Here is an 11,166-nt window from a genome sequence, read left to right as displayed (position 1 = left end):
GTATGGAATTTTTTTCTCTTATATACTTTGTTTTTCTCAATTAAAAACAATAGTTATTTTGTGCTCAGATCTATAAATGTAGAAGATATAATGGGTTGAATATTTTTTGGGTCATGAATTTCTGTAAAATTATGGCCGTTCTATATCTCCCACTGTGAACCACGTATTGGTATGGAATTTTGTTTTCTTATACACTTTGTTTTTCTCAATTATAATCTATAGTTATTTTTTGCACAGATCTATAAATGTAGAAGATATAAAGGGTTGAAAATTTTTTGGGTCATGAAATTCTGTAAAATTATGGCCATTCTATCTCTCACCGTGAACCACGTATTGATATGGATTTTTTTTCTCTTATACAGTTTGTTTTTCTCACTTATAAACTATAGTCATTTTGTGCACAGATCTATAAATGTAGAAGATATAAAGGGTTGAAAATTTTTTGGGTCATGAAATTCTGTAAAATTATGGCCGTTCTATACTCCCACTGTGAACCACGTAATTGTATGGAATTTTTTTCTCTTATACACTTTGTTTTTCTCAATTAAAAACAATAGTTATTTTGTGCACAGATCTATAAATGTAGAACATATAAAGGGTTGAAAATTTATTGGGTTATGAAATTCTGTAAAATTATGACCGTTCTATATCTCCCACTGTAAACCACGTATTGGTATGGATTTTTTTTCTCTTATACATTTCGTTTTTCTCAATTAAAAACAATAGTTGTTTTGTGCACAGATCTATAAATGTAGAAGATATAAAGGGTTGAAAATTTTTTGGGTCATGAAATTCTGTAAAATTATGACTGTTCTAAATCTTCCACTATGAAGCACGTATTGGTATGGAATTTTTTTCTCTTATACACTTTGTTTTTCTCAATTAAAAACAATAGTTATTTTGTGCTCAGATCTAAAAATGTAGAAGATATAAAGGGTTGAAAATTTTTTGGTTCATGAAATTCTGTAAAATTATGGCCGTTCTATACTCCCACTGTGAACCACGTAATTGTATGGAATTTTTTTCACTTATACACTTTGTTTTTCTCAATTAAAAACAATAGTTATTTTGTGCTCAGATCTATAAATGTAGAAGATATAATGGGTTGAATATTTTTTGGGTCATGAAATTCTGTAAAATTATGGCCGTTCTATATCTCCCACTGTGAACCACGTAATTGTATGGAATTTTTTTCTCTTATACACTTTGTTTTTCTCAATTAAAAACAATAGTTATTTTGTGCTCAGATCTGTAAATGTAGAAGATATAATGGGTTGAATATTTTTTGGGTCATGAATTTCTGTAAAATTATGGCCGTTCTATATCTCCCACTGTGAACCACGTATTGGTATGGAATTTTGTTTTCTTATACACTTTGTTTTTCTCAAATATAATCTATACTTATTTTGTGCACAAATCTATAAATGTAGAAGATATAAAGGGTTGAAAATTTTTCGGGTCATGAAATTCTGTAAAATTATGGCCGTTCTATATCTCCTACTGTGAACCACGTATTGGTATGGAATTTTGTTTTCTTATACACATTGTTTTTCTCAATTATAATCTTTAGTTATTTTTTGCACAGATCTATAAATGAGGAAGATATAAAGGGTTGAAAATTTTTTGGGTCATGAAATTATGTAAAATTATGGCCGTTCTCTATCTCTCACCGTGAACCACGTATTGATATGGATTTTTTTTCTCTTATACAGTTTCTTTTCTCACTTATAAACTATAGTCATTTTGTGCACAGATCTATAAATGTAGAAGATATAAAGGGTTGAAAATTTTTTGGGTCATGAAATTCTGTAAAATTATAGCCGTTCTAAATCTCCCACTGTGAACCACGTATTGGTATGGAATTTTGTTCTCTTATACACATTGTTTTTCTCAATTATAATCTATATTTATTTGTGCACAAAACTATAAATGTAGAAGATATAAAGGGTTGAATATTTTTTGGGTCGTGAATTTCTGTAAAATTATGGCCGTTCTATATCTCCCACTGTGAACCACGTATTGGTATGGAATTTTGTTTTCTTATACACTTTGTTTTTCTCAAATATAATCTATACTTATTTTGTGCACAGATCTATAAATGTAGAAGATATAAAGGGTTGAATATTTTTTTGGTCATGAAATTCTGTAAAATTATGACCGTTCTATACTCCCACTGTGAACTACGTATTTGTATGGAATTTTTTTCTCTAATGCACTTTGTTTTTCTCAATTAAAAACAAAGTTATTTTGTGCACAGATCTATAAATGTAGAACATATAAAGGGTTGAAAATTTATTGGGTTATGAAATTCTGTAAAATTATGACCGTTCTATATCTCCCACTGTAAACCACGTATTGGTATGGATTTTTTTTCTCTTATACATTTCGTTTTTCTCAATTAAAAACAATAGTTGTTTTGTGCACAGATCTATAAATTTAGAAGATATAAAGGGTTGAAAATTTTTTGGGTCATGAAATTCTGTAAAATTATGACTGTTCTAAATCTTCCACTATGAACCACGTATTGGTATGGAATTTTTTTCTCTTATACACTTTGTTTTTCTCAATTAAAAACAATAGTTATTTTGTGCTCAGATCTAAAAATGTAGAAGATATAAAGGGTTGAAAATTTTTTGGTTCATGAAATTCTGTAAAATTATGGCCGTTCTATACTCCCACTGTGAACCACGTAATTGTATGGAATTTTTTTCACTTATACACTTTGTTTTTCTCAATTAAAAACAATAGTTATTTTGTGCTCAGATCTATAAATGTAGAAGATATAATGGGTTGAATATTTTTTGGGTCATGAATTTCTGTAAAATTATGGCCGTTCTATATCTCCCACTGTGAACCACGTAATTGTATGGAATTTTTTTCTCTTATACACTTTGTTTTTCTCAATTAAAAACAATAGTTATTTTGTGCTCAGATCTGTAAATGTAGAAGATATAATGGGTTGAATATTTTTTGGGTCATGAATTTCTGTAAAATTATGGCCGTTCTATATCTCCCACTGTGAACCACGTATTGGTATGGAATTTTGTTTTCTTATACACTTTGTTTTTCTCAAATATAATCTATACTTATTTTGTGCACAGATCTATAAATGTAGAAGATATAAAGGGTTGAAAATTTTTCGGGTCATGAAATTCTGTAAAATTATGACCGTTCTATATCTCCCACTGTAAACCACGTATTGGTATGGATTTTTTTTCTCTTATACACTTCGTTTTTCTCAATTAAAAACAATAGTTGTTTTGTGCACAGATCTAAAAATGTAGAAGATATAAAGGGTTGAAAATTTTTTGGGTCATGAAATTCTGTAAAATTATGGCCGTTCTATATCTCCCACTGTGAACCACGTATTGGTATGGAATTTTGTTTTCTTATACACATTGTTTTTCTCAATTATAATCTTTAGTTATTTTTTGCACAGATCTATAAATGAGGAAGATATAGAGGGTTGAAAATTTTTTGGGTCATGAAATTCTGTAAAATTATGGCCGTTCTATATCTCCCACTGTGAACCACGTAATTGTATGGAATTTTTTTCTCTTATACACTTTGTTTTTCTCAATTAAAAACAATAGTTATTTTGTGCTCAGATCTGTAAATGTAGAAGATATAATGGGTTGAATATTTTTTGGGTCATGAATTTCTGTAAAATTATGGCCGTTCTATATCTCCCACTGTGAACCACGTATTGGTATGGAATTTTGTTTTCTTATACACTTTGTTTTTCTCAAATATAATCTATACTTATTTTGTGCACAAATCTATAAATGTAGAAGATATAAAGGGTTGAAAATTTTTCGGGTCATGAAATTCTGTAAAATTATGGCCGTTCTATATCTCCTACTGTGAACCACGTATTGGTATGGAATTTTGTTTTCTTATACACATTGTTTTTCTCAATTATAATCTTTAGTTATTTTTTGCACAGATCTATAAATGAGGAAGATATAAAGGGTTGAAAATTTTTTGGGTCATGAAATTCTGTAAAATTATGGCCGTTCTCTATCTCTCACCGTGAACCACGTATTGATATGGATTTTTTTTCTCTTATACAGTTTCTTTTCTCACTTATAAACTATAGTCATTTTGTGCACAGATCTATAAATGTAGAAGATATAAAGGGTTGAAAATTTTTTGGGTCATGAAATTCTGTAAAATTATAGCCGTTCTAAATCTCCCACTGTGAACCACGTATTGGTATGGAATTTTGTTCTCTTATACACATTGTTTTTCTCAATTATAATCTATATTTATTTGTGCACAAAACTATAAATGTAGAAGATATAAAGGGTTGAATATTTTTTGGGTCGTGAATTTCTGTAAAATTATGGCCGTTCTATATCTCCCACTGTGAACCACGTATTGGTATGGAATTTTGTTTTCTTATACACTTTGTTTTTCTCAAATATAATCTATACTTATTTTGTGCACAGATCTATAAATGTAGAAGATATAAAGGGTTGAATATTTTTTTGGTCATGAAATTCTGTAAAATTATGACCGTTCTATACTCCCACTGTGAACTACGTATTTGTATGGAATTTTTTTCTCTAATGCACTTTGTTTTTCTCAATTAAAAACAAACTTATTTTGTGCACAGATCTATAAATGTAGAACATATAAAGGGTTGAAAATTTATTGGGTTATGAAATTCTGTAAAATTATGACCGTTCTATATCTCCCACTGTAAACCACGTATTGGTATGGATTTTTTTTCTCTTATACATTTCGTTTTTCTCAATTAAAAACAATAGTTGTTTTGTGCACAGATCTATAAATTTAGAAGATATAAAGGGTTGAAAATTTTTTGGGTCATGAAATTCTGTAAAATTATGACTGTTCTAAATCTTCCACTATGAACCACGTATTGGTATGGAATTTTTTTCTCTTATACACTTTGTTTTTCTCAATTAAAAACAATAGTTATTTTGTGCTCAGATCTAAAAATGTAGAAGATATAAAGGGTTGAAAATTTTTTGGTTCATGAAATTCTGTAAAATTATGGCCGTTCTATACTCCCACTGTGAACCACGTAATTGTATGGAATTTTTTTCACTTATACACTTTGTTTTTCTCAATTAAAAACAATAGTTATTTTGTGCTCAGATCTATAAATGTAGAAGATATAATGGGTTGAATATTTTTTGGGTCATGAATTTCTGTAAAATTATGGCCGTTCTATATCTCCCACTGTGAACCACGTAATTGTATGGAATTTTTTTCTCTTATACACTTTGTTTTTCTCAATTAAAAACAATAGTTATTTTGTGCTCAGATCTGTAAATGTAGAAGATATAATGGGTTGAATATTTTTTGGGTCATGAATTTCTGTAAAATTATGGCCGTTCTATATCTCCCACTGTGAACCACGTATTGGTATGGAATTTTGTTTTCTTATACACTTTGTTTTTCTCAAATATAATCTATACTTATTTTGTGCACAGATCTATAAATGTAGAAGATATAAAGGGTTGAAAATTTTTCGGGTCATGAAATTCTGTAAAATTATGACCGTTCTATATCTCCCACTGTAAACCACGTATTGGTATGGATTTTTTTTCTCTTATACACTTCGTTTTTCTCAATTAAAAACAATAGTTGTTTTGTGCACAGATCTAAAAATGTAGAAGATATAAAGGGTTGAAAATTTTTTGGGTCATGAAATTCTGTAAAATTATGGCCGTTCTATATCTCCCACTGTGAACCACGTATTGGTATGGAATTTTGTTTTCTTATACACATTGTTTTTCTCAATTATAATCTTTAGTTATTTTTTGCACAGATCTATAAATGAGGAAGATATAGAGGGTTGAAAATTTTTTGGGTCATGAAATTCTGTAAAATTATGGCCGTTCTCTATCTCTCACCGTGAACCACGTATTGATATGGATTTTTTTTCTCTTATACAGTTTGTTTTTCTCACTTATAAACTATAGTCATTTTGTGCACAGATCTATAAATGTAGAAGATATAAAGGGTTGAAAATTTTTTGGGTCATGAAATTCTGTAAAATTATGGCCGTTCTAAATCTCCCACTGTGAACCACGTATTGGTATGGAATTTTGTTCTCTTATACACATTGTTTTTCTCAATTATAATCTATATTTATTTGTGCACAAAACTATAAATGTAGAAGATATAAAGGGTTGAAAATTTTTTGGGTCATGAAATTCTGTAAAATTATGGCCGTTCTATACTCCCACTGTGAACCACGTAATTGTATGGAATTTTTTTCTCTTATACACTTTGTTTTTCTCAATTAAAAACAATAGTTATTTTGTGCTCAGATCTATAAATGTAGAAGATATAATGGGTTGAATATTTTTTGGGTCATGAATTTCTGTAAAATTATGACCGTTCTATACTCCCACTGTGAACTACGTATTTGTATGGAATTTTTTTCTCTAATGCACTTTGTTTTTCTCAATTAAAAACAATAGTTATTTTGTGCACAGATCTATAAATGTAGAAGATATAAAGGGTTGAAAATTTATTGGGTCATGAAATTCTGTAAAATTATGACCGTTCTATATCTCCCACTGTAAACCACGTATTGGTATGGAATTTTTTTCTCTTATATACTTTGTTTTTCTCAATTAAAAACAATAGTTATTTTGTGCTCAGATCTATAAATGTAGAAGATATAATGGGTTGAATATTTTTTGGGTCATGAATTTCTGTAAAATTATGGCCGTTCTATATCTCCCACTGTGAACCACGTATTGGTATGGAATTTTGTTTTCTTATACACTTTGTTTTTCTCAAATATAATCTATACTTATTTTGTGCACAGATCTAAAAATGTAGAAGATATAAAGTGTTGAAAATTTTTTGGGTCATGAAATTCTGTAAAATTATGACCGTTCTATGTCTCCCACTGTAAACCACGTGATGGTAAGGAATTTTTTTCTCTTATACACTTCGTTTTTCTCAATTAAAAACAATAGTTATTTTGTGCTCAGATCTAAAAATGTAGAAGATATAAATGGTTGAAAATTTTTTGGTTCATGAAATTCTGTAAAATTATGGCCATTCTATACTCCCACTGTGAACCACGTAATTGTATGGAATTTTTTTCTCTTATACACTTTGTTTTTCTCAATTAAAAACAATAGTTATTTTGTGCTCAGATCTATAAATGTAGAAGATATAATGGGTTGAAAATTGTTTGGGTAATGAAATTCTGTAAAATTATGGCCATTCTATACTCCCACTGTGAACCACGTAATTGTATGGAATTTTTTTCTCTTATACACTTTGTTTTTCTCAATTAAAAACAATAGTTATTTTGTGCTCTGATCTATAAATGTAGAAGATATAAAGGGTTGAATATTTTTTGGGTCATGAATTTCTGTAAAATTATGGCCGTTCTATATCTCCCACTGTGAACCTCGTATTGGTATGGAATTTTGTTTTCTTATACACTTTGTTTTTCTCAAATATAATGTATACTTATTTTGTTCACAGATCTATAAATGTAGAAGATATAAAGGGTTGAAAATTTTTTGGGTCATGAAATTCTGTAAAATTATGACCGTTCTATACTCCCACTGTGAACTACGTATTTGTATGGAATTTTTTTCTCTTATACACTTTGTTTTTCTCAATTGAAAACAATAGTTATTTTGTGCTTCGTTCTAAAAATGTAGAAGATATAAAGTGTTGAAAATTTTTTGGGTCATGAAATTCTGTAAAATCATGGCCGTTCTATACTCCCACTGTGAACCACGTAATTGTATAGAATTTTTTTCTCTTATACACTTTGTTTTTCTCAATTAAAAACAATAGTTATTTGGTGCTCAGATCTATAAATGTAGAAGATATAAAAGGTTGAAAATTTTTTGGGTCATGAAATTTTGTAAAATTATGGCCGTTCTATATCTCCCACTGTGAACCACGTATTGGTATGGAATTTTTTTCTCTTATACACTTTGTTTTTCTCAATTAAAAACAATAGTTATTTTGTGCTCAGATCTAAAAATGTAGAAGATATAAAGGGTTGAAAATTTTTTGGGTCATGAAATTCTGTAAAATTATGGCCGTTCTAAATCTCCCACTGTGAACCACGTATTGGTATGGAATTTTTTTCTCTTATACACTTTGTTTTTCTCAAATATAATCTATACTTATTTTGTGCACAGATCTATAAATGTAGAAGATATAAAGGGTTGAAAATTTTTTGGGTCATGAAATTCTGTAAAATTATGCCGTTCTATACTCCCACTGTGAACTACGTATTTGTATGGAATTTTTTTCTCTTATACACTTTGTTTTTCTCAATTAAAAACAATACTTATTTTGTGCACAGATGTATAAATGTAGAAGATATAAAGGGTTGAAAATTTTTTGGGTCATGAAATTCTGTAAAATTATGACCGTTCTATACTCCCACTGTGAACTACGTATTTGTATGGAATTTTTTTCTCTTATACACTTTGTTTTTCTCAATTAAAAACAATAGTTATTTTGTGCTCAGATCTAAAAATGTAGAAGATATAAAGTGTTGAAAATTTTTCGGGTCATGAAATTCTGTAAAATTATGACCGTTCTAAATCTTCCACTGTGAACCACGTATTGATATGGAATTTTTTTTCTCTTATACACTTTGTTTTTCTCAATTGCTAACTACAGTTATTTTGTGCACAGATCTATAATTTTAGAAGATATAAAGTCTAGTGAGTGGTAAACATGGTGAAATTTGAGTGTAAGGTGGTCCTATATGAGTCTTGTGAGTCACCAACATGGTATAGATGAGACAGCAGAATGGTAGAATGAAGGTGCCAAGTTTGGGAAAGGTGATAATATTGATAGAGAAGATGCACCAGCTAGGCGGAATGAAGATGCATTGGTCTGATTCTGGTTTAACCATTGGCAATGTTTGGTTTTAAAAATTTAATCTCTCAAATTTTGATTAAATTAAAAAATTTAATCATCCAAAGTGATTAAAACTAAATTTGGAATTTAATTCAATCAATTAAAATTCTGATTATTTAATTTTAATTTTAATCTTAATTTTTAGTTATGATTAAAAATTTTAATTGATTAAATTCCGATTAAATTAAAAGTGAATTTAATTTTAATCAACTAATTTTGCCGATTAAATTTTTTAATTTTAATCATGATTAAGATTAAATTTCGATTTAATTCAATTGTTATTTAATTGATTAAATTTTTGCCCAACTCTGCTTGAAGTTAAAGTTTTTACTTTATAGAACGGTAACAAATTTTAACCCAAAATATCTCGTTTTCGTCGGGATCGATTGTTACTAAAATTTGCACAATTATAGATAATATATACATATACTCGTAAAATGTAAACAAAATCTATCGAGTAGTTTTCGAGATATTTGTAGGTAAACATTTCACTATATAGAACGGAAACAAACTTTAACCCCAAATATCTCGTTTTCTGCTTGATAAATTTTTCCTAAAATTTAAACAATTATAGACAATAATAGTCTTCATATACAAGTAAAATATAAACAAAATCTATGGAGTATTATTTAAGATATTTGCAGCTAAAATTTCTATTATATAGAACAGAAACAAATTTTTAACCCTAAATATCTCGTTTTCGGCTGGATAAATTTTTACTAAAATTTGCACAATTATAGACAATAGTAGTCTGCATATACACGTAAAATGTAAACAAAATCTATCGAGTTGTTTTCCAGATATTTGAAGCTAAAGTATTCAGTTCTTAGAACAGAAACAAACTTTAACCCTAAATGTCTCGTTTTCTGCTCAATAGATTTTTACTTAAATTTGCTCAATTATAGACAATAGTAGTGCATATATACAAGTAAAATATAAACAAAATTTATCGAGTAGTTTTCGAGATATTTGAAGATAAATTACACGTAAAATGTAAAAAATATCTACCGAGTAGTTTTTGAGATATTTGTAGGTAAACTTTTCACTATATAGAACGGAAACAAACTTTAACCCTAAATATCTCGTTTTCTGCTTGTATATTTTTCCTAAAATTTAAACAATTATGGACAATAGTAGTCTCCATATACAAGTAAAAAATAATCAAAATCTATGGAGTAGTTTTCGAGATATTTGAAGTTAAATTTTTCACTATATAGAACGGAAACCAATTTTTAACCCTAAATATCTCGTTTTCGGCTGGATGGATTTTTACTAACGTTTACACACATATAATCAATAGTAGTCTCCATATACAAGTAAAATTTAAATAAAATCTATCGCGTAGTTTTCGAGTTATTTGAAGCTAAAGTTTTCAGTTTTTTGAAGAGAAACAAACTTTAACACTAAATATCTCGTTTTCTGCTCGATAGATTTTTACTTAAATTTGCACAATTATAAACAATAGTAGTGCATATATACAATTAAAATATAAACAAAATTTATCGAGTAGTATTCGAGATATTTGAAGTTAAATTACACGTAAAATGTAAACAAAATCTATCGAGTTTTCCAGATACTTGAAGTTAAAGTTTTTACTTTATAGAACGGTAACAAATTTTAACCCTAAATATCTCGTTTTCATCGGGATCGATTGTTTTTAAAATTTGCACAATTATAGACAATATATACATATATTCGTAAAATGTAAACAAAATCTATCGAGTAGTTTTCGAGATATTTGTAGGTAAACATTTCACCATATAGAACGGAAACAAACTTTAACCCTAAATATCTCGTTTTCTGTTCCATATATTTTTACTTAAATTTTCACAATTATAGACAATAGTAGTTTCCATATACAGGTAAAATATAAACAAAATCTATCGAGTAGTTTTCGAGATATTTGAGGTTAAACTTTTCACGATATAGAACGACAACAAAGTTTAACCTTAAATATCTCGTTTTCTGCTCTATAGATTTTTACTAAAATTTACACAATTATAGAGAATAGTAGTCTCCTTATTCAAGTAGAATATAAACAATATCTATCGGTTGGTTTTCGAGATATTTGAATGTAACGTTCTTTACTATATAGAATGGAAAGAAACTTTAACCCAAAATATCTCGTTTTCTGCTCGATAGATATTTACTAAAATTTACACAATTATAGACAATAGTAGTTTCCATATACAGGTAAAATATAAACAAAATCTATCAAGTAGTTTTCGAGATATTTGAAGTTGAATTTTTTACTGCATAAAACGGAAACAAACT

The sequence above is a fragment of the Rhodnius prolixus genome, unplaced genomic scaffold (genome assembly GCF_049639745.1).
Source record: "Rhodnius prolixus isolate KJV_2025 unplaced genomic scaffold, Rpr scaffold_16, whole genome shotgun sequence".
NCBI lineage: Eukaryota > Metazoa > Arthropoda > Insecta > Hemiptera > Reduviidae > Rhodnius > Rhodnius prolixus.
This window is presented reverse-complemented; position numbering follows the sequence as displayed.